At 40.3% G+C, this 25,068-nt stretch overlaps 1 long non-coding RNA gene across 1 annotated transcript in view; it reads left to right on the plus strand.

Moving 5' to 3' along the window:
• LOC128590835 (uncharacterized) overlaps nucleotides 1–25,068 on the plus strand; it is an 89,679-nt gene that overhangs the window by 760 nt on the left and 63,851 nt on the right. Inside the window, exon 2 of the long non-coding RNA XR_008381344.1 lies at nucleotides 5,640–5,772. This is a non-coding gene — a long non-coding RNA (uncharacterized LOC128590835). The remainder of the gene's footprint in view (nucleotides 1–5,639; nucleotides 5,773–25,068) is intronic.

Here is a 25,068-nt window from a genome sequence, read left to right on the forward strand (position 1 = left end):
CCTTCTGTTGGCAAATACAATAGTTGTTGGAATGAAGTATTAGCTGTCCAACACCTGGGACGCTTGAAGCTTCTTTCAAAGAGACTTGCTAATAAAGAAGAGGATGTAAATTAGTTGCTATCCCCATTCTACAGATGAGAGAACAATATCAGAAAGGTTAATTTGGATGAAGTCACACAACTAGTAAGTGGCAGAAGCCAGATTTCAAAGAGCATGCTAACTGAAAAACCTGTTCCCTTTCAACCAGAATTCTTTCAAATAGGGACTCCCTATAGACAGCAACTGAGCCACTACTTTAAGATTGCATTAAGGATTTTACTTAGCCCTATGCCAGTGATCTGCCACCAGGGCTGGCAGGTTTGAACCTGGCCCGGGCCTGCCAAACAACTACAACCGAAAAATAGCATTGTGGAGGGCACCTGTAGTCCCAGCTACTTGGGAGGCTGAGGCAAGAGAATCACTTAAACCCAAGAGTTTGAGGTTGCTGTGAGCTGGGACACCACGGCACTCTCACCAGAGTGACATAGTGAGACTCTGTCTCAAAAAAAAAAAAAAAAGAACACTGGCAATTTGTTTTGGTTTTGTATTGTTTTTCTTAATATCATTCAGAAATATGTTGTATTTATACTCTGTCAATTTACTGCCCTTGTCACCAAAATCATATGTAAAACATTGGTATCTGCACTTTAGCTACAAAAAAGAGCACTAACTAGCCCACATTGTGTGGCTGCCCTCAATATAGTTCTACAAAGTCATTTCTAAATCATTCACTGCCATCTTAGTAATGAAGTTCTATAGTTGGGTTCACGTAGCTCCTTGTGGAAATTGAGAGGAACCGTTACTTCAAAAATTCGAGAATCCCAAACAGCCTTCTCTTCCCAGCAACCAGCCACTTTAATACTAATTGAACACATTCTCTAGTTGTGGAATAGTAGAATCATCTTCAACTTATCACTGTCCTTTGAGCCAAATCTAGATACTTCTTCAGTCTCAATATCTTTCTGATCTACCTATTCCCTTAAATTCACACTACCAAGTCCTACCAAGTCCTGTTTCTCTGTTTACAACTATACCTTTCTTACCCACACTTTTGACCATTCCCTACTTTTAAAGTACCTTGCCAAAGCAGGTCACACAAATCTCAGTGAGCCAGTCAGAATTTCATGAGTGCTAATTGCTGCTACTGACACTTACCTGATAACAGGACTCCATTTCCAACTTATAGTCACTGGGATGGTCAATTTTTATTCACAAAAAAGATCTGATTGGCCCAGTTTAGGTAAAGTTCTACCAAGGATTCAGTCAGCCATGGCTAGGTGAGTAGAGGTCACATACTCAAAACATCCCTATGAATGACCTCTCCCTACTAATAATGAAACAAGCAGTTCTCAGAGAAGACCCTAGTAGGGTATCTACTATTCTAAATATTAAAAGAAGACTTAGTGAAACAGGTTGAGAGCTAACACTAACGCAACCCTAAAAAGGGACTTTGACTAGAGGAAAGCTTGTCCTTGAGCCTTTTGCACAAAAGGAAGTCTGTTTAGTACCTATTGGGTGCAGTGATGAAGTGAAGCCTAGAGAAAAGAATCAGAAGCAGTCTGGAATGAAAAGAGAGCAAAAGATTTCTGTCAAAGGGGAATGAGAATAAACCATACATAAGGTTGCTACTGGGGAAGGAACAATGAAATGGAAAAAAGTAGGCAGTCCCTATTTTAACTCTGCTATTATTAGATTTTTCTTTCCTTCCCAGTTTTAAGCTAATGACGATGGATCAAATGAGTTGACCTCAGGTCGCAAAGGATCCAAAGAGTGGTTTGGGGTCAATAATTTATCCCCCAATACAGAGTAGCTTAGTTAGAAATTCAGAGATTTACTCATCCTGTACAGAAAGCTAAGAGAGAAGAAATAGCAAAAGCAGAGACAGCGAGGGTGGGAAAAGGAAAGGAGGAAAACAGAAGCAGCGTCATGTTCACCAGGCACTTGTGGGGCTTATGTGTGTTGGCAACCCTGTCCACATCTGTCAGAGGCATAACAGAAAAAAAACATACAGTAGAACCTCTATAAGTTGACCACCCACGGGACTGTAACAAACTGGTCAACTAGGCTTACTGTGCTGATACATACATGTGGTGCATGTCTGCTCTATGAAAATTAGGTTAACAAGGAGGTGGTCACCCCAGAGAGGTGGTCAGCTATGGAGGTTCTACTGTAGTTGTAATAACTACACTGAAAAGGCAATTGAATCCTGATAATTAACTTCAGGGGAAAAGGGGACAGCTTCCCTGTACAGAAAAATTACTACCCAATATAGAGTTATTAAGTAGCATTTTTTTCTGTTACCTGTGTCAGATTTTTTTCTCTATATATTTTGAGCTTACTGTCATATCCACTGTCCAGAAAATTGGCCCATGTACTTAGAATATCCTATTCATATTTTTGTTGGTGTTCTTGATATAAAATTTTGTTCTTGAGGCCTTCCTCCAACCCAGGCAGTGCTCTAGCCTTTGGAGTAGTAAAGAACAAGATGTAGGCCGCAGGCAGTGGCTTATGGCTGTAACCACAGGACTCTGGGAGGCCTGGAGGAGCCCTTGAGCTCAGGAATTCAAGAACAGCCTGAGCAAGAACAAGACCCCATCTCTACTAAAAATAAAAGAATTAGCCAGGCATGGTGGAGTACATCTATAGTCCCAGCTACACTGGAGGCTGAGATTGCTGTGAGCTAGGCTGATGCCATGGCACTGTAGCCTGGGCAATAGACTTTATCTCAAAATACATATATACATACATAGATAAGATAAACATAGTCATTGCCCTCAAGGAGCTTACAGTCTAGTGTGGTGGACAAGAAATTACACAAATAACTATATAAGGACCTGGGTAAAATATATAGAAGAATACCTAATTACTTTAACTACAATTTGCAAGTTTAAAATAAAATACCTTGATTTTCACTTACTTTCCACACATCTGATATTATATATATGCCAGGTAGTACTAAAAAGTTACGTACTGTTTTCCCAGAGGCTCCATAAAAAGGCATATACTAATCCAGAAAAGTAAATATACTGCCTGTATATTAGCTAACTAATGCTTTTAGCTTCTAAGTCTATTAAAATGTATCCTGTATAGCTCAGCGCCTGTAACTCAAGCGGCTAAGGCGCCAGCCACGTACACCTGAGCTGGTGGGTTCGAATCCAGCCCAGGCTCACCAAACAACAATGATGGCTGCAACCAAAAAATAGCCGGGCATTGTGGCAGGCGCCTGTAGTCCCAGGTACTCGGGAGGCTGAGGCAAGAGAATTGCTTGAGCCCAGGAGTTGGAGGTTGCTGTGAGCTGTAATGCCACAGCATCTACCCAGGGTGACAGCTTGAGGCTCTGTCTCAAAAAAAAAAAAAAAAATGTATCCTGTATAACAAAGTACAGAGAGGAGAACTTCAGGACTGACAGATTCAATAGCTCAACACAATTTCAAGGATCCTGGTCCTATGTCTTGGTTCTGTATTCACTGGGCTTCCTCTAGGTTCACAGCAATAAGCCTGTTGTAGCAGTTCTAACAGCACATCCAAAAATGACAATATGAGGGGGAGGGAGCAAGGAGAAACCAGCTCTTCCAGTAGCTTTTTCCTGGAGAAAGGAAACATTTCAGAGCCCTGTCAGCACAATTCTTCCATTTCTCCGAGCAAAACTGAGTCTCAGGCCTATACCTGATCAAACATTGGCAGGGAAGATATGGTTACGCTGAGACCTTTTAGTCCATCCTCGGGCTAACAGAGAAGTGAACTTCCTCTGAAGCCCATGGCTGTGTGAGAGATAGGTAGAGAATCTGAGTAAAATGTGGGTTGTATAAGAAAAAGACACCAGCAGTGTCTACCTAACTTCCTGAACCATTTTTCAAGATAGTACCTTGAGCAGAGTACGGTAATTCTGAAAGATATAGTGGCATTGGTGGTCATCTGATATATAAAAATTGTAATAAATGTTGGCACACCTAGTTCAGTGAGGAAACAGTAAAGTCTTAATGGTGTATAAAATTAGAACATGTGAAAATAATATTTTTATTAATTTTTACAAGATACTGAAAATTCCCATCATTGAAAGGAAGGTTGGGCTTAGCGCCCGTAGCTCAGTGGTTAGGGCTCCAGCCACATACACCAGGGCTGGCAGGTTCGAACCTGGCCAGGTCTGCTAAACAACAATGACAACTACAACAAAAAAAATAACCAGGCATTGTGGCGGGTGCATGTAGTCCCAGCTACTTGGGAGGCCGAGGCAAGAGAATTGTTTAATCTCAACAGTTTGAGGTTGCTGAGAGCTGTGATGCCATGGCGCTCCACTGAGGGCAACATAGTAAGACTCTGTCTCAAAAAAAAGGAAAGGAAGGTTGCTTGTCAAAATATGTCATAAGGACCCATCACTTAAGCTGGAAATCGGGGAATCTTATGCATGGACCTAGGTCACCAAACTCAGGCCCTCTCAATTTAACATCAGCTTGGCATAATATTTCATCTTCATTATGGTTTTGGACCTGTGTTGTTCATTTCAAAGAATATCTGTATTGGGCAGAATGGGCTAGATAATAATCTAACAACAGGCAACTTCAGAATTTGAGAAGCTTAACAGAATAAAAGTACATTTCTTACATTACATCCACTAGAGATCTGCCAGCTCTCCATCAGTTGGCTCAGTACTTTCAGGCTGCTTTATTCTCAGAACCCTTCTATGTCAAAGTGCTCTTACCCATGGTCAGTATGGTGGCTCATGCAGTAATCCTAGCACTCTGGGAGGTCCAAGTGGGTGGATTGCCTGAGCTCAGGAGTTCTAGACCAGCCTGAGCAAGAGTGAGACGCCATTTCTGCTAAAACTAGGAAAATTAGCCAGGAATAGTGTTGCAGACCTATAGTTCCAGCTACTTGGGAAGCTGAGGCAAGAAGATCACTCAAGTTTAAGAGTTTGAGGTTGCTGTGAGCTATGATGCCATGGTGCACTTCCCAGGGTGATAGACTGAGATTCTGTCTCAAAAAAAAGTACTCTTACCCCAAAGTAGCATTTTATTAGCCAAACTAAGTCATATGACCCCATATAATTTCAAGGGGCTGGGAATCTTCTTTGTGCCCAGAAATAGAGGAGAATTAGGTATTGATAAATAGTGGTAATACCTAACACAATATTCTTTCCCTGTAGGTTCCGTGAAGGACTTTCTTTCCAAGTCAATTTGGTATTAATAGTATAGGTTAAATATCCCTTATTCAAAATGCCTGTAACCAAAAGTGCTTCTGATTTTGAATTTTTCAAATTTTGAAATATTTACACATACACAATGGGATATCTTGGGGATAGGACCTAAGTCTAAACACAAAATTTATGTTTCATACACACCTTATAAATAATAGCCTGAAGATAATTTTGTAGTGTGTATATACATGTATATAAATATATACATGTGTATAAATATATGTTGTTGTTTTTTTAAGAGAGACAAGGTCTCGCTTTGTCACCCAGGCTGCAGTGCAGTAGCATGAACACAGCTCACTGTAGCTCCGATTTCTAGACTCAAGCACCACTCCTGCCTTAGCCTCCCAAGTAGCCAGAACACCAGGTAGGTATCATTACATCTAGCCATTTTTTTGATTTTTTGTAGAGATGGCGATCTTGCTATGTTGCCCAGGCTGGTTTGTGTACATTGAAATATCAGAAAGCAGAGGTGTCACTAACTCAGCCCACCATGTGAACAATCCGAACATCACCATCATTCCTGACTTAGAATTTGTATGGTACTGATAAACAATTATTTTCTTATGCTTATTCACACGTAAGGACTCAACAGTAAAAAAAATGGTAGTGTGTGGGCGGCACCTGTGGCTCAGTCGGTAAGGCGCCGGCCCCATATACCAAGGGTGGCGGGTTCAAACCCGGCCCCAACCGAACTGCAACAAAAAAATAGCCGGGTTTTGTGGCAGGCGCCTGTAGTCCCAGCTACTAGGGAGGCTGAGGCAGGAGAATCGCTTAAGCCCAGGAGTTGGAGGTTGCTGTGAGCTGTGTGATGCCATGGCACTCTACCAAGGGCCATAAAGTGAAACTCTGTCTCTACAAAAAAAAAAAAAAAAAATGGTAATATATACCACCATTAATACAGTGAAAAAAATCACCTGTTCAAGGAAAGTAAGCAGCACAGTAACATCACCAGAACATCTCCATCAGCTGTTAATAATGGCAATAAACAGTGGCTTTCCACTTACATTTTGATTGTGACCCATCATATGTGGCCAAGTGTGGAATTTTCCACTCATGGCAACTTATTAGCACTCAAAAAGTTTCAAATGTTCTCAACACAAAGAAATGATAAATGTTTGAGGTGATGGATGTCCTAGTTACCTTAATTTGATCATTGTATACAGTATCAAAATATCAGTTACACTCCATAAGTATGTGCAAATATTATATATCAAGAAAAAAGAAGAAAAAGTTTCATTTTGGAGGATTTTAGATTTTAGTTTAGTTTTTCAGATTAGGGATACTCTAACTATTAATATATGTGAATTACTATAATCAAGGCTGCCCTTGGTAAGATAATTCTTAGAAAGAAGTCATGACTGGGGTGGCACCTGTGGCTCAAAGGAGTAATACCAGAGGTGGCAGGTTCAAACCCAGCCCCGGTCAAACACACACACACACACACACACAAAAGAAGTCATGACTGATGTTGCTTTGGTGGTAACTATCATCCCACAGCCTCTTCACTCTAACAAGGATTCATTTTCTTTGCTGAGCTGAGGGGGTAGGCCTAAGCTTTCCTGTTATTAGTACATGAGCCTTTCACCCACAGTAGACTGGATTAGGAGCGCCAGAAAACTTAACCCAAGCTGGGCAAATAAAGATTCTGTTTCTCTCTAGAAGCTGAACTTAGAACATAATAATAAAAAATATCAGCTATTTAGAGAACATAGAACTAGGGCTATGTCAGACAATGTCTTGACAAGGGCAAAATCAACTATCCTAAAAAGAAAAAGGAAACAGGGAGGTAGGAAGAGGAGTAGATAATGGACCGTATATATATATATGGTCCTGCGGAAATTGAGAGAGGAGCGCATAATCACAAGATTAAAGTCTACACCTCTTATGTCCCTGTATATTTCTGACCTTGGACTCCGTGAGATAACATCTGTGTTCCACCAAGAACTTCCATTTTCTGTTAAATTGATTTGCAGCGTGTTTCTGTTTCTTATAGCCAAACAATGGTTGCAGTAGCCAAAGCAAACAAGAACTTAAACTTAGTGTATCTTGGAGGCACATAGGTCTAATATTCCTCTTACCTGTAGTTTTAAATTAGGAGACATTGTTTCCTATAGTGCGTTCTGTGGAACAATGAACGATTCTCCCAAGTTGTTCTGTGAAATAAGGAATCCAAGATCAGATAAATTTAGGAAGTGCTGCATAATCCCTTTGGGAGATTGATATATATCAGAATATTTAAAGTTTTGAGAAATTCTGCATCAAAGACTTCAACTCTCTTTAAACCTGCATTACCAAATGTGTATATACTTTTTTTTTTTTTTGTAGAGACAGAGTCTCACTTTATGGCCCTCGGTAGAGTGCCATGGCATCAGAGAGCTCACAGCAACCTCCAACTCCTGGGCTTAAGCGATTCTCCTGCCTCAGCCTCCCGAGTAGCTGGGACTACAGGCACCTGCCACAACGCCCAGCTATTTTTTGGTTGCAGTTCAGCCGGGGCCGGGTTTGAACCCGCCACCCTCGGTATATCGGGCCGGCGCCTTACCGACTGAGCCACAGGCGCTGCCCAAATGTGTATATACTTTTAAACATAATATACATTAAAATTTCTTGGAACATGTGCCCTGAGGAGAGTAACTCTGAAAGTTGCTTTTAGTGATTTAGGAGGAGTACTTTTGTTGCAGGAAAAATACAAGACTGTTAAAGAATGCTCTCTCCCCTTCCCTTTTCAACACCTAACAAACAATAAAAGGATTACTTACCAAGAAAAAAAAGTGAGCATCAACCCTAAGGAAAGCAGTGCTCCCATCAGAAGTCTGACTACTAAAGTGAAATTTAGAGATGGAATTAAAAGTCTTATATTTCACTCTGGGTGAGAAAATGCAATTTCAAGGGGAGTAAAAAAATCTCCAAAGAATGACTTGAAACTTGTAGCTTTTCTTGAGGCAAATTCAGGCTCTCCCTCCAGAAACTCTTTAGGATGTCCTGTTTGACAGCCAGTAGAAAACCTCCTAATTATGGTAGCCATTTTTTTATATTACCTCTGTGCCCTGCATAAATTAGCAGGACTAAAGAGATTGCTTGATACAGTGACTTCCTGACCAAATGAAGTAATAAATAAGAGCTCAATTTGGTACTCCTTTTAGGGTAGAGCTGAGTTATAAAAAATGACTTAAGAATAAAGACAGGAAGTAAAACTGTACTAACAATCATCTTTAAGATCAAACCACTTCTTCTATTTGTGTTTGTCTCAAGAAGTTTTTAGGTTAAGAGAAACATGGTGATTATTAAACCCCTGTGGTGGGCCTGACACTGTACTAGCCACTTTATACTCGGGACCTAATTTACTGCTCAGGATAACTCTCTTTTAGTATATATTATTACAACCCTTTTACAGCTAAGGATACCAAGACTGTAAAAAGTTAGGCAGCTTTATTACCGGTTTTTAGTAACTTTTACTGCATAAAACAAGTTCCATCTGACTTTAGAGTTCTCATGCTTTCTATTTAAACATGCTTTTCCTACAGTCGTCAAAGGCTATTTCATACATAGTATAGTAAACAATGCAATCTGGCTAACAATATAAATGAAGAAAGAATCGACTACACACCTGTTAAAAAGGCCAAAATCCAAAACACTGAAAACACCAAATCCTGGCAAGCATGCAGAGCAACAGGACTCTAACTCATTGCTGCTGGGAATGCAAAATAATGCAGTCACTTTGAAGACTGGCCGTTTCTTACGACACTAAACACTCTAACCACACTCTAGCAATTGTGCTCCTTAGTATTTACCCCCAAAAGGTGAAAGTTTATATTCACACAAAAACCTGCACATGGATATTTATAGCAGCTCTGATCATAATTGCCAAAACCTGGTGAATGGGGAAATAAATTCTGGTATTTCCAAACGACAGAATATTATTCAGCGCTAAAAAGAAATGATCTATCAAGCCATGAAAAGACATGGAGGAACCTTAAATGCATATTACTAAGTGAAAGAAAACAATCTGAAAAGTCTACGTACTGTATTATTTCAACTATATGATATTCTCGAAAAGGCAAAAACTATGGAGACAGTGGATCAGTGGATGCCAGAGATCGGAAGGAAGGAGGGATGAACAAGCAGAGCACAGGATTTCTAGGGCAGTGAAGCTACTCTGTATGACGCTAATGGTAAATACGTGTTATTGTACACCCATCCCAACCTGAAGAAGGCGTGGCACTGAAGAGTGACGTTGGCTGGGAGTGATGCGCCATGTAAGTTCGTAGGTGGTAGCACACGTACCACTCCAGTGGGGGGTGCTGACAATGAGAGGCAGTGTGCCTAGGGCAGGGTGTATATGGAAATCTCTGTACCTTCCTCTCAATTGTGCTGTGAACTTAAAATCACTCTAAAACATAAAGTCTTCCAGTAAGACTGTTAACTTCAAAAAATAAAAATACTGTGGGAGGCCAAGGTGGGCAGATTGCTGGAGCTCACAAGTTCAAAACCATCCTGAGCAAGAAAGAGACCCCCATTTCTTTTTTTTTTTTTAACATCTAAATTATCTTCTTTTGAGACCCCCATTTCTTAAAAACATAACTGGGCATTGTGGTGGGAGCCTGTAGTCCCAGATACTCTGGAGGCTGAGGCAAGAGAATCACTTGAGCCCAAGAGTTTGAGGTTGCTGTGAGCTACGTTGCCATAGTACTCTATCCAGGGTGACAAAGTGAGACTCTGACTCAAAAAAATAAACAAAACATAAAAAAAAAGTATTTTTTAAGAAGGGATATGTGTGTGCGCACGTGCATACTTTTTACCAAAGCAAAATATAAATTCAATTTCATGTAAAAAAAAATTGACCCCAGAGGAAATTTCTGGCTAGGATTTCTTTTTTTAATCATGACTATTTCAATGCAGTAAATATGTCTATTAAGAGTATTAGAAGATATATTCAATGTATCAGTCAGCTTTAGTGTTCAAGGGCAAACAAGAACCTTGAAACATTAACGTTTCAATGTTTATGAAGTAACCAGGATTATCTAAATTGAGGCACTGATTAAAATGTTTTGTCGGAGAACAGTTTAGTCAAGGAAACCTGGATGAATTGCTGTGAAATCACTGGTCAACTATTAAATGACATATATAAGTAGGAAGATGAGGTCCCAGAACGGCTTTTTTCCATTTCTTCTGTCTTTTAAGCTCAATTCTCATTGCACCTTGAAGACAGCTGCTTTCTGATGATGCTTATAAAATCAAAGAACATTGCCTGACAAAGTACCAAAAAGATTGTTCTAAAACAAATGAAATTAACTGTATATCAAATTGATAATGTAACCATACAAGAAAATAACTACTTTTAGCATTTTTAAAACATAAGATTTTGACTATGTGTTTTAGAAATGTGTATTTAAAAAAAAAGGAGTGCATAATCTGAGGACAAAAGGCAAACATTAAATTTCTTTTAATAGTCTGATTGTTAGTAAAAAACTTGATATCATTTTGAAATTTTTATGGATATTATAAGGCAATTGATTATGTTAATATGTTGTGATCCAAAACTTTCTGTGTAATAGATGTAAGACACGAATAGAAAAGTCAGGTCAAGTGGCTCACATCTGTCATCCTAGAACTTTGAGAGGATTGCCTGAGGCCAAGAGTTTGAGACCAGTCTGAGCAACATAGAAAAAAATAGAAAAATTACCCAGGTGTGATGGTGTGTGTCCGTAGTCCCAATCAGGAGGCTGAGGCAGGAGGATCTCTTGAGCCTATGAATTTGAGGTTGCAGGGAGCTGTGATGAGGCCACTGCACTCCAGCCTGGGCAACAGAGCAAGACCCTCGTAATCTTTTATTTCCTGAAAAAACTCAGATGCAGTGGCAACCTAGTAGCAATGAAGAGCAATATGCCCAGGTTATACAGTAGTGCCCCTTATTCATGGCTTCCCTCTTCAAGTTTTCAGTTACCCATGGCCAAGCATGATCCCAAAATATTACATGGAAAATTCTAGAATAAAACTATAAATTTTAAATTGTGCACTGTTCTAAATAGCATGATGAAATCTCACACCATCCCATCTCACTTGGGATGTGAATCATTGCTCTGACAAGTGTATCCACACCCTGTACACTACCTGCCCGTTACCATTGACACCGTCTGCACCTAATGTCCAGCCATCAACATCATCGTGGCTCCATGATCCAGGATCCCCCAAAGCAGATGATCCTCGGAAAATCAACAGCAGTCCAAAACTATGTCACAGTGCTTCTGTCATTCGCTTCACTTCATCTTGTCACATAAGCATTTATCATCTCACATCATCACAATAGGTACAGTACAACAAGATTTTATTTATTTATTTTTATTTTTTTTTTTGTAGAGACAGAGTCTCACTTTATGGCCCTCGGTAGAGTGCCGTGGCCTCACACAGCTCACAGCAACCTCCAACTCCTGGGCTTAAGTGATTCTCTTGCCTCAGCCTCCCGAGTAGCTGGGACTACAGGCGCCCGCCACAACACCCAGCTATTTTTTGGTTGCAGTTCAGCCGGGGCTAGGTTTGAACCCGCCACCCTCGCTATATGGGGCCGGCGCCTTACTGACTGAGCCACAGGCGCCGCCCAGATTTTATTTATTTTTTATTTATTTTGAGACAGAGTCTGACTTTGCCACCTTGGTAGAGTGCCGTGGCATCATAGCTAACAACTTCCTCAAACTCGGGCTCAAGCAGTCCTCTTGCCTCAGTCTCCCTGGGACTACAGGTGCCCACCACAACACCTGGCTATTTTTTTTAGTGATGGGGTTTTGAACTCCTGAGCTCAGGTAATCCACTCGCCTCTGCCTCCCAGAGTGCTGGGATTATAGGTATGAGCCACCACGCCTGGCCCAAGATTTTATTTTTTAGATGTTTTTAGTTTTATTTTTGTTTTTAGTAGACATGCGCCTCACTACTATCATTGCCAAGGCTGGTCTTGAACTCCTGGCCTCAAGGAATCCTTCCACCTTAGCCTCCCAAAGTGCTAGGATTATAGGTGTGAACCACCACACCTGGCTCCAATAAGGTATTTTGAGAGAGAGACACATGTTCACATAAACTTTTATTATAGTATCTTGTTACATTTGTTCTGTTTTATTAATTGTTAACATTTACTATTTCTAATTTATAAATTAAATATTATCGTAAGTATGTATGCATAGGAAAAAACAGTATATATAGGGTTTAGTACCATCCTCAGCCTCAGGCATCCACTGGGGGTCTTGGAATGTATCCCCCGTGGACAATGGGGACTACTGTGTCATTTTTAAGTTAGCTGATTCCAGGTCAAGAACAAAAATGTATAGAATGAGCCTGAGATATCTTGTACTTGAGGACAAGGTTGTCATCAAAGACAGCTGGGGTTAAACCAAAATGATACCAAAGTCTAATTACTCTGGGGCATCCTCTAGTCATGCACAGAAAAATTTAAACATACAAAGGAAAAATGACTACAACTGATTGAAACAGACTGAATGCATAAAATCTATGAGTTCACAATGATATGAAAAAGAGTAAGAGGCCAGATAGTGTAATCCTAGCAATTTGGGAGATCAAGGTAGAAGGATTGGTTAAGTCCAGAAGTTCAAGACCTACCTAAGCAACAGCAAGAACCCCCATCTTTAAAAAAAAAAAAAAAAGAAAGAAAGAAAAACATTAGCTGGGTGTGGTGGGTGCCTGTAGTCCCCAACACTTGGAAGACTGAGTCAGAAGGATTGCTCGAGTCCAAGAGTTTGAGGTTGCAGTGAGCTACAATGATGCCACTGCATTCTAGTTTGAGAGACAGAGCAAGACTTTGTCTAAAAAAAGAAAAAAGAGGAGAGGGGAGGAGGAAGAAGTTTTGGTAAGCTCTCCTCTAACATGTAGGGGTATATGGCAGCTCCTCGGTGAAGAGCTCAACTCTACAACTTGGACTTTACCTAACAAATACAAGCAATGTAAACTAATCATCTGTACCCTCATATTAACTTGAAAAAAAAATTTTTTTTAAGTAACTGAAAAAAATAAAAAGAAGAAAAAGAAACAAAAGAGAAAGAAAGCTAATTAATTTTTTCAAAAGCCACAGGCACCGTTAGAAGTAGTTAGGGCATCATATTCAATTTCTTGAGTTGCCATGAGAAAGTACCACAGACTGGGTGGCTTAAACAGTAAAAATTAATTTGCTCAGAATTCTGGAGGGTGGAGGTCTGAGATCAGGTTCTGAACAGGGTTGGTTTCTTCTGATACCTCTGTCCCTGGCTTGTAGATGGCCATTTTCTCCTGTCTTCATCTGGTCTTCCATCTGTGCCTGTTCTGTCCAGATTTCCTTTTCCTTTTTTTTTTTTTTTCGTTTTTGGCCAGGGCTGGGTTTGAACCCACCACCTCTGGCATATGGGACCGGTGCCCTACCCCTTGAGCCACAGGCGTCGCCCCAGATTTCCTTTTCTTATAAGGACATCATTCATATTAGATTGGGACCCACCTTAATGACCTAATTTTAACTTACTGTTCTAAATTCTCTCTCTCTACACATAGCTACTAAGGGTTAGAACTTTGGTGTGAATTTTAGGGGACACAATTCAGTAAGGACAGAAATTAAGTGTTTACTTTGAAAATTAGAAATGAAAGGATAACACAAAAGAATGTATTCTGCCTGTTCTATACAAACAGTATTTTAGAATCACTAAATAGCCCTAATTGAAAAAAGAGATACCTGGTGGCACCTGTGTCTCAGTGAGTAGGGGGCTGGCCCCATATACCGAGGGTGGTGGGTGCAAACCCAGCCCCAGCCAAACTGCAAAAAAACAAATAGCCGGGTGTTGTGGTGGGTGCCTGTAGTCCCAGCTACTCAGGAGGCTGAGGCAAGAGAATCACCTAAGCCCAAGAGCTGGAGGTTGCTGTGAACTGTGATGCAGCACTCTACCAAGGGTGACAAAGTGAGACTCTGTCTCCAAAAAAAAAAAAAAAGGAGAGAAAGAAAGAAAGAGATACCTAATTAATAAATGTAAAGGAATGATAGATTTAGAAAACCATGAGCAACTGGTTTGGGCAGTGCTCATCAATGGATGATAAAACTGTTAGGAGAAAGGTGGATAGTTCACTGCACAATGTAAGATTAAGCTGATACTCCTTAAATCCACCAATTTAGCATCACTTAAAGTGGGACAACCAGACATTATATGCCTCCTGATTTGATGAAATATAAAGCATTGCCGAAGTGTTCTTGAGATAATTAAAAAAATTTTATGATTATCAGTTAGATGATACTAAGGATGTATTTTTAACTTTTAGGTATGATAATATGTGAAAAGAGAGTCCTCATCAGGAGTTCGAGACCAGCCTGAGCAAGAGCGAGACCCCATCTCTGCAAAAAATAGAAAAACTATCCAGGCCTTTTAGCGGGCGTTTATAGTCCCGACTACTTAGGAGGCTGAAGCAAGAGGATTGCTTGAGCCCAAGAGTTTGTGCTGTGAGCTATGATGATGCCATGGCACTCTACTTAGGGCCACAGAGTAAAACTCTGTCTCAAAAAAAAAAAAAAGAAAAGAAAAGGAAAAAAAGGATACTTTACAACTGATATCACAGAAATACAAAATAATCATCCCCGAATACTATAAAAACCTCTATAAACTGGAAACCACTGAGGAAATGGATGAATTCTTGAAAACACATAACCTCCCTAGGTCCAATCAGAAAGAAACAGAACTCCTAAACAGACCAATATCAAGTGACGAAATTGAAGCAGCAATAAAAAACCTTCCAAAGAAAAAAAAATTCCAGACCAGATGGTTTCACAGCCAAATTTTACCAGACCTACAAAGAGGAATTAATACCTATACGGCAGAAATTATTTCATAACATCAAGAAGAAAGGAATCCTTCCCCAACACGTTCTGTGAAGCCAGTATCACCTTGTTACCAAACCCAGGTAAGAAATTTACTTTTAGAAACTACAGAAAAGAAGGAAAGGAAGAAAGGAAGGGGTACGTGACAGGCAAGGTAAAATGCTGATAACTACTAAAACCGAGACCAGTACTTCCCAGAAGTGTGGTTCCTCAACCAGTAGTATCCCCTCTATTTGGAAACTTGTTAGAAATGCTAATTCTTAGACCCACCCAGACCCTCTGGATCAGAAACTCTGAGAGTAATCTATGCATTAAACCCTCAAGGTGATTTTGAGGCATTTAAAATTTGAGAACCACTGTGTTAGACAAAAAGGGCTTTTAAAAATTGTAAGGATGTTGACTATTTTCTAACATGTTTGGAAACATAATATAAAAGTGTTAAAAAAAAAAAACAAAAAACCACTACTTGTGATATGTGTGATAGCCTGAAGGAGTATAAATTTAACTACTTCCATCAGCTCATTATAGTGCATAAAAACCCCAAGAAGTGAATTATATGAATTGTGAATGATCTCTCAATAAAGCTGTTTAAAAGAGAAAGATAATGTTTATCTGTGGTTCCCCATGAAGGTGCCTTTCTAAAGCTTGATTTCGTTTTCCTCTAAGACAGAAAGGCTTCCCTTTCATTTTCTCTCTTAACAAGCTAACAAGCACTTATTGAACCAATGCTATGCCAGGTACTCTGTTGAGGGACAGTAGATAAATACAGATAAAATGTAATTCCTTTCCTACACAGTCTAATGGGGAAAAGAGACAAAGGAGTCAATATGGTAAGTGAGGCCCACAGGGGAGGTGAGTAAAATACGGTACCAAGACTGAAGATAACTGGAGGGCATCCTGGAGCCAGAGACAATTATGCTGAATTGTAAAGACTGAGTAGAAGCTAACTGAGATGGGGGGCAAGCCTCAGAGAAATAAAAAATGCAAGAGCACAACTCACACAGTCAGGATAAATAGCTGCATGTGGCCAGGGCAGAGCACAGGAGGCATGGTGCCAGTGGACAAAGGCAAGATCCTAAAGAGATTTGCCCAACAAACCCTTCTCACTACTGCTGACTCTACCAATATTTCTGTTAATGTACACAAAGTGTAGTAAAGTCCCAACCGAATGGAAAAATAACCCTAACAAGAGCCAGATGATGAATTGCAGAAGTCTAGAGCAAGCAAATGAAAGAAGCAAATGTGGCTTAAAACCATTGCTCTTGTTTATATAAAGCTATCCTGCAAAAAAGAATGCTAGAGACTCCATTGTGTAGAATCGTTAGCTAAATACAACTACCCAATCCTTTGTGAAGAAATTGAAATGAGCTGTCTTAGGAAAGTATAGAAATGTTACTGTTCTGTTAACTGCAGAGTATATCTTGGACACAGGGCTTTGAAGCATGTTATCGAAGATATTTTAATGCTAGTCTTCTAATCCACATTATTTTCTTAAAAGTCAAAGTCTCAGGAATGTTGTGTTTATCAAATGCATCTATCTTCTGTTCCACTTCATATCTCTGCCACAAAAATTAACTTTAAAGAAAGTGTAATGTATGGGCGGCACCTGTGGCTCAGTGGGTAGGGTGCCAGCCCCATGTACTGAAGGTGGCAGGTTCAAACCCGGCCCTGGCCAAACTGCAACAAAAAATAGCTGGGTGTTGTGGTGGGCACCTGTAGTCCCAGCTACTCGGGAGGCTGAGGCAAGAGAATCACCTAAGCCTAAGAGCTAGAGGTTGCTGTGAGCCGAGACGTCACAGCACTCTACCAAGGGCAATAAAGTGAGACTATGTCTCAAAAAAAAAAAAAATTAAAAAAAGAAAGAAAGTGTAATGTAATGAATGGGTTTTGGTCACATTTCTTGACAGTATTAAGCCAACCAAAGAATCCTATAAGTCATAAGAACAAAAGATTTTTTCATAGAAATATATTATCAAAATAAGCAACAAACATCATTCTGTTATTTGAATAACACATGCTAAAAGAAGAAATTAAGTTCAATAAAAGTCTACTGAGACTAGGAGAAATCAAGGATTTGGCTATTTATATAATTAACATTGTATATAAAATAAAGATCTCCTATTTAATATAAACAAAGTCTCTTGAATAGTACTCTAAAATTACACGTCACATTTTTCTTGGTTTTTGTTTTTCTGGTTTCCTTTAGAGACAGTCTCACTCTGTCCCCCAGGCTGGAGTGCCGTGGCATCAACATAGCTCACTGTAACCTGGAATCCCGAAGCTCAAGCAATTCTCCTGCCTCAATTTCCTGAGTAACCAGGACTGCAGGTGCACCACCATGCTCTGCTATATATATATATATATATTTTTTTTTTTTTTGAGAGATGGGAACTTTATTGCCCAGGCTGGTCTGGAACTCCTGGGTTCAAGTAATCCTCCCTTTTTGGCCTCTCAAATTGTTGGGATTACAAGGGTGAGCCACCATGCCTGGCCCTCAAAATCCTGAAGGATCATATTAGTGTAGCATCAACTCAAAGTCCAGGATCTTATTACCTAAATAAGATCAAGGAGCAGATGAGCCTCTTTAGGTATGTTCTCTTAGGTTTGACACTATGTTTGCAAAGGCATGTGATTTAGGAAGACTATCTGCTCACGCCTATAATCCCACTGGGAGGCCGAGGTGGATGGATCGCCTGAGGTCTGGAGTTTAAGACCAGCCTGAGCAAGAGTGAGACCCTGTCTCTCAAAATAGCCAGGGTTGGAGGCTGAGGCAAGAGAATCGCGTAAGCCCAAGAGTTAGAGGTTGCTGTGAGCCGTGTGACGCCACGGCACTCTACCCGAGGGCAGTACAGTGAGACTCTGTCTCTACAAAAAAAAAAAAAAATAGCCAGGGTTTGTGGTGTGCCCTTATAGTCTCAGTTACTTGAGAGGCTGAGTCAAGAGCTTGTACCCAAGAGTTGGAGGTTGCTGTGAGCTATGACTCCATGGCACTCTACCAAGGGTTACAAAGTAAGACTCTGTCTCAAAAAAAAAAAAAGACTATCTGCCCACATGCACCCAAAAATACAATGGTTAAAAAAGGAGAAGATAACCACCTCCTTTCAAAAAAAAGGGGGGTGGGGGATGTATCAGCCACCAGACCATAGCAATTCTGAAATTCAGCAAACATATATTGTCATTTCCTCCAACTGTGAGATCAGAAGTGCCTTGATTAAGGCCCAGTTCTGCTTGCTAAGAGTAGCTCTCCCAATTCCCCAAGACCTTGGCTCTGCCCTCTGAGTCATTCTTCCTGTTCCATAAGAAATAGCCCATGTTTGAAGTTGAATAGTTTTTTCAGCTTACTTCTTACCCAGAAGACATTAGGACTCAGAGGCCTTTTTAGTTTTTGAACTATCTTCGTCCCTTCAAGTCCATGGTTATAAAGTTCTCTCAAAAAATAAACTAGCCACAGGAGAATTAACTTGCGGGAAATGCTTTATTTCTATGTAGCGTGCCCTATGTGTCAAATAGTGTATGCTTTTATCTCTAGAAAACAGAACCAATGAGATGGATGGAGATATAGATAGAGACAAGTTTTTTTCTTTTTCTTTTTTCAAAGAGAAAGTTTAGAACACTTCCAAAGAGAGTTGGAAATGGGTCCCTCTCATGAAGGAGAAAAGATGAGAGAGACTTAGAAAGATGATATTTATTATAAGAAATTGGTTCATGTGATCATGGAGGCTGAGAAGTCCCACAGTCTGACCTCTGCAATCTGGAGACCAGGCATGGTATAAGTCCCAGTCCAGGATAGGAGAAGACTGATGTCCCAGGTCAAGCATTCAGGCAGAGAGAATGAATGCTGCCTTCCCCACAGATTGCATAATGCTCTCTCACACTGAGGGCAATCTGCTGTAATCAGGCCCCTAGCACCGTATAAATGCTAATCTCATCCAGAAACAACCTCACAGACACACCTAAAAAGAATGTTTAATCTGGACATCCCAGGTCCCAACCAAGTTGACATGAAATGAATCATCACACTTAGCATACTGTTTTCAAGATTCATCAATGTTTAGCATGTATCTATACTTCGTTTCTTTTTATGCCAAATGATATTCAATTATATTCAATTATATAGATATGCCACATTTTAATTATTCATTTATTCATGGATAGACAATTTGGGTGTTTTCACTTTTAGGCAATTATAAATAATAGTATGAATATTTATTTACACTTTATTCACTTCAAAGATTTCTACAGACTACCTTAAATAAGGTTAAAGTTTTTGTATTTAGCTTGATTTTGTTTTTTAGTTTTTACTTTGAGATTGTAGACATTATTTTAGAAAAGAAAGCTGTCTAAAGGAAAACCAATTTCTGGAGTGAGAAATTAGGGCTATAATGAATACTTAGATGAAGTGTAGAGTGTGAAGTTAGAAATTACAGGTCCACTCTACTAATCAAACTCATAACCCCAGGAGGATGACAAGAACATAAAAGAGAATTCAAGCTGTTTTTCAGGGGCGGGGGGGATTTATATAACAAAACTTAAATAAAAGTTCTCTTGTTTCAAGATTTATAGGAAGTATAAACCAAATAAAATTGCCTTATTATGAAGACTTGGGCAAAGCATTCTTTTCTAGCTAGTTATTTAACATAGCAAGAGGCAGAGTGCTTACCTCCCTGTCCTGTTTCTGGTTTTGAGGGTGCTTTTGTTTTTACATATAATTAACAATCCCCAGATGTACTTGCTTTTCAGAGCTCTATCTTCTCACTTTCATCTTCCTTAGGGAACAGAGGTTTCCAATATTTCCCTAAACCCAAAGTTGAAAAGGACCAAATAATAGCGCCATGTTGACAGAACTTTTAGGAAATGTTTCCTTTAGGTCTGATACAAATTTCTCCTATGTAACCTCCGCACATATCTCAGGCTGGCTTTGAAACCTTGTCACTACTTGACACGGCTTTTCCTCTGCATTCTTTCATCAGAAACCTCCTTTTCCACCACCACACTCCAGGTTCCTTCATTCCATATGTGTGACCTGTCATGAAATCTGCACTTCAGCCTCATCCCTACCACTACAGTCTTAGATCATCAGACGTTTAGCCCCTTCCTGGCTCCTTTCCTTCTCGTCCACACCTGGATCTCAAATTGCCAGGCACCCTCTCACCAGCCTACTCAATTCCCTCAGCCTAGGACTTCAGCCTTCTCAATCCTGTCAACTGTCCTAACACAAAACAACCCAGTTCAATTTCCCAGTGCAAGGATTACTGTCTCTCCCGTCTTCACATGCTCAGGAAAGCCTTACCTCTGCTGGGGCTTCAGGGTGGCACAGACATTGTGTTACTCCCTTTCTGCTCACAGTGACTCCTCCAAACATTTACCATTCTCCACAGGTCCCAGACTGTGGCCACTGTTCTCTTGGCAGAAGCACCAACAACGAAAGAGAGGCCTTTAATTCTCTCCCATCTGCGAACTTCCCTAAGTCCTTCCTCCTCCTTCCATCTGTCCTCCTGTCTTCCCTGTCTCTTTCTCCAGGCCTTTTGTGCCCCTTTGGCCTCCTTCAGCATTTTATCCTGTCACCTTCCTCATTGACAGCCTCAGGTCCTTCCCCACCGTCTAGTCCCTTACAGTCCCTACAAAACGTCCTAAAAACCTCCCCTTCCAGCTCATACAGTCTCACTGGAGTCACCTTTATTTTCCTAACTAGTTTTCCTGCCTTCAAACTCTTTCTCTTTCTCAAATCCTGTCTCCATACTGCAGACAGAGCATTCAAAAATACAAATTTGGTTGTACCATTTCCATAATTTAAAACTTTCCATGGCTCTAGGATCCTGGTCTCTAGGATAAAATCCAACTCCTTAGCTTGGCAGAGAAGACCCCTAATCTATGAGCCCCTTCCACCTGTCCAGCCCCACACCCCGTCTCTGTTCACGCTCCAAGGAGCGCACCGTGCATATATATAGCATACGAATATGCCTGTATATTCCCCACGTACTCTCCAGCATCTCCTTCTGTTATATAAGCCACCTAGTCCTCCCTTCAAACTTTGTGAATCCCATCTCCTAAGAGCCTTTTCCTACTAACACACAGCCCCTCCTATCTTGAGCTCCATTTCTCCAGAGAGCCTTGTTCTATGAACAGGCACCATGACCTTATCTCCACCGCCTGTCATCAGTGTTCTTTATGCCTCACGTGCTTAATGCACAAGCAGCAAAAGTAGTGTCTCTGTGACTATTGAGATCAGATACTTTCTCCAGACACCATCTAGGCCCATATATTTCTTTTCCTGGTAGAGACACAAGTAGCCTTAAAAACTATCAAAATTTCACATCCTTATGACATGTTGTCTATATCTTTCAGTAAAACAACAATTTGATGTGGTCTGAAAATATATTGTGTCATATAAATGTTCATTCAAGAAGTTTTTGTGTTTAAAACTAGTAGCTTTTCATTTAATTTTTTTTAAAACAATGGAATTTTATTTTGATGAAAAACTCGAGTTTACAATCATTTAGTAAATGAAGAGCAAACACTTCATTTTCCTATCCCATAACTCTTAAGAAAACAAAGCTCTAGTAAATAAATATCTGTGAACAGATTAAGAATAAGGCAGACTGGATAAGAAACCACCTCTGATGTTCACAATCTCTGCATGTAACTCACTCTAAAGGGTGAAATGGCACTGGAGATAACCGAACTGTTGATATGGGCACTGAATCTCATCCTATCATTCAAACAAGCCCAAGATAAATACTCATTTTTTGCACATCATTGGCAGCAAACTATACACATTTTTACTGAAGGAATACTTTGATAGAAGCACTTATTTAAGTTATTAAAACTAGTAGTTTTTCAGCTCGGTGCCTGTAGCATAGCAGTTACGGCACCAGCCCTGTGCACTGAGGCTGACAGGTTCAAACCTGGCCTGGGCCAGATAAACAACAGTGACAACTGTAACAAAAAATAGCTGGGTGTTGTGGCCAGCGTCTGTAGTCCCAGGTACTTGGGAGGCTGAGGCAAGAGAATAGCTTAAGCCCAAGTGTGGGAGGTTGCTGTGAGCTATAACGCCACAGCACCCTATCAAGGGCGACATGAGACTCGGTCTCAAAAAAAAAAAAACCTAGTAGCTATTCAGGAAAAAAAAAAAAAAAGAAGTTCCTGTCGATTTTGAAGCTTTTTACCATGTATAATTAATAACATTTTCATGATTCTTTTTGTTTGTTTGTTTTGAGACAGAGTCTCACTCTGTGTCCTGGGAGGCTCAAGCAATCCCCTTGCCTCAGTCTCCCAAGTAGCTGGGATCACAGGCACTCACCATAATGCCAGGCTAGTTTTACTATTTTTAGTAGAGACAGGGTGTTGCTCTTGCTCAGGCTAGTCTTGAACTCCTGAGCTCAAGTGATCCATCTGCCCAGACTGCTAAGATTACAGGCGTGAGCCACCATGCTTGGCGAACATTTTCATAATCTTAACATTGAGCATTTCAGATTTTACTTTGCAGCATTTATGTCTCCTAAGTATGTTTTTGAGCATAGCAGTTAAGAACTTGGTGGAATTCTACATATAGAAATAGGTACTTGTAGAGTGTTGCTTTTTTAAAGATGCCCCCAAATAAAGAGTTGCAACCTTCTCCTTCCAGACCAACTAGAGTTCTTACAAGATTGCAAAAGGCATCTTTCTAACAAATTTCTGCAAAGTTGTTCTGTTCTGTCAGTAATATTAATCCAGGGCGGGGCTGGGACTGAGTGAACACCCCCCAGCCTCCATCCAGCACCAAGGTGGTCAGGCCTCACCTCCCCCTGCTAGATACAGGCAGAGCGCAGTGGCCTGGCTGAGCAGATATAGATTTCCTTGTGATTCAGGCAGGTGGAAACCCCTGGAGAATCTGTTCACTAGAGGCAACTGGGTCACAGCTCTGAGGGGCCGTCAGTGACTGGGTGTGACAGAGGTGCAAGGTGGGGAAGGAGGCATCAACCTTCCCAGACTAATCTATTTGTTGGGTGGGTCCCCCTGACTTCACGGAGCACCGGAGCAAGTCATATCTGAGTTGTCACCAGACCCCTGCGATACGGTTGCCAGAGACCTTTTAAACTCTCCCACCTGAGACAGGTACTGACTGAGACAATTGATTTGGACCTTTTGAACTGAGCCAATTGCCCGAGGACTATTCAAGTGGTGCCCTGGGTATGTGGTTGTATGAAGGTTTAATTTTCCTTTTCCAATTGTTACCCATGGGGGGCGGGGTGACTTAATTGCTGGTATTTCTCCACAGCTGAGACTTCAGCCCAGAGTAACTGTTTCACTAGGGTCGGACAGAGACCAGCTGAAAACAAGACAGAACCACTTAGCCCCACCACACCAAACAGGTCCTCAGTTTCTCAGGCCATAGAACTGTACGGGTCCTCAACAAGCTCCAGGGGAAAAAAAATCAAACAGTGTAAAATAATCATGGGGTGGAATCAGTGGAAAAACTTTGGTAACATGAATAACCAGAATACATAAACCCACCGAAGGAAAGATATGGCAGATGTAACTGAAGATCCCATTCATAAACAGCTGGCTGAGATGTCAGAAATTGAATTCAGAATTTGGATTGCAAACAAGATTCATAGAATGGAGGAAAATTTGGAATTAGAAATTTGAGGAGCATTTCAAAAGTCGGCATTATAAATTCGAGGAGAAATTGAAAAGTTGTCTCAAGAATTTAACAAATTTAAAGACAAAACCACCAAAGATTTTGATGCACTGAAGCAAGAATTTGCAGCCCTCAAAGATCTGAAAAACACAGTAGAATCCCTCGGTAACAGAGTGGAGCAAGCAGAAGAAAAGATTTCTGACATTGAAGACAAAGCCTTTGAACGCTCCCAAACGCTCAAAGAGGAAGAGAAATGGAGAGCAAAAATGGATCATTCTCTCAGAGAACTCTGGGATAATTCGAAGAAGGGTAATATCTGCCTCATTGGAATCCCTGAAAGTGATGACGTGGCTTCTCAAGGCACAGAGGCCCTTCTCCATGAAATTCTGAAAGAGAATTTTCCAGACATGCCAAGAGATGCTGAAATTCAGATAGCAGACAGTTACAGAACCCCAGCATGACTCAATCCAAATAAGACATACCCCAGGCATATCATAATTAACTTCACTAAAGTTAATATGAAAGAGAAAATTCTAAAAGCAGCCAGATGTAAGAAATCCATTACCTACAAAGGGAAGAACATTAGAATGACTGCAGATCTCTCTGCTGAAACTTTTCAAGCCAGAAGAGGGTGGTCATCGAATTTTAATCTCCTAAAGCAAAATAACTTTCAACCCTGGATCCTGTATCCAGCTAAACTGAGTTTCATCTATGATGGAGAAATTAAATACTTTAATGACATTCATATGTTGAAGAAATTTGCCATAACCAAACCAGCTCTTCAGGATATTCTCAGACCTATCCTCCATAATGACCAGCCCAATCCACTACCACAAAAGTAAACTCACTCAGAAACTTTTGATCAAACTCCAACTTCCACAGTAGTGAAAGGATTAAAAATGTCCACTGGACTTTCAAAAAACTCGATACCCAGACTTATCAATATTCTCCATTAATGTGAACAGCTTAAACTGTCCCCTAAAGAGGCACAGTTTAGCTGACCAGATACAAAAACTCAGGCCAGATATTTGCTGCATACAAGAGTCACATCTTACCTTAAAAGATAAATATAGACTCAGGATGAAAGGATTGTTGTCCATATTTCAGGGAAATGGTAATCAGAAAAAAGAGGTGTTGCAATTCTATTTGCAGACACAATAGGCTTTAAACCAACAAAAGTAAGGAAGGATAAGAATGGTCACTTCATATTTGTTAAGGGTAATACTCAATATGATGAGATTTCAATCATCAATATTTATGCACTCAACCAGAATGCACCTCAATTTATAAGAGAAACTCTAACAGACATGAGCAACTTGATTTCCTCCAGCTCCATAATAGTCGGAGATTTTAATACTCCTTTGGCAGTTTTGGATAGATTCT

This window comes from Nycticebus coucang, chromosome 7, assembly GCF_027406575.1.
Source record: "Nycticebus coucang isolate mNycCou1 chromosome 7, mNycCou1.pri, whole genome shotgun sequence".
In the NCBI taxonomy this organism is placed as follows: domain Eukaryota; kingdom Metazoa; phylum Chordata; class Mammalia; order Primates; family Lorisidae; genus Nycticebus; species Nycticebus coucang.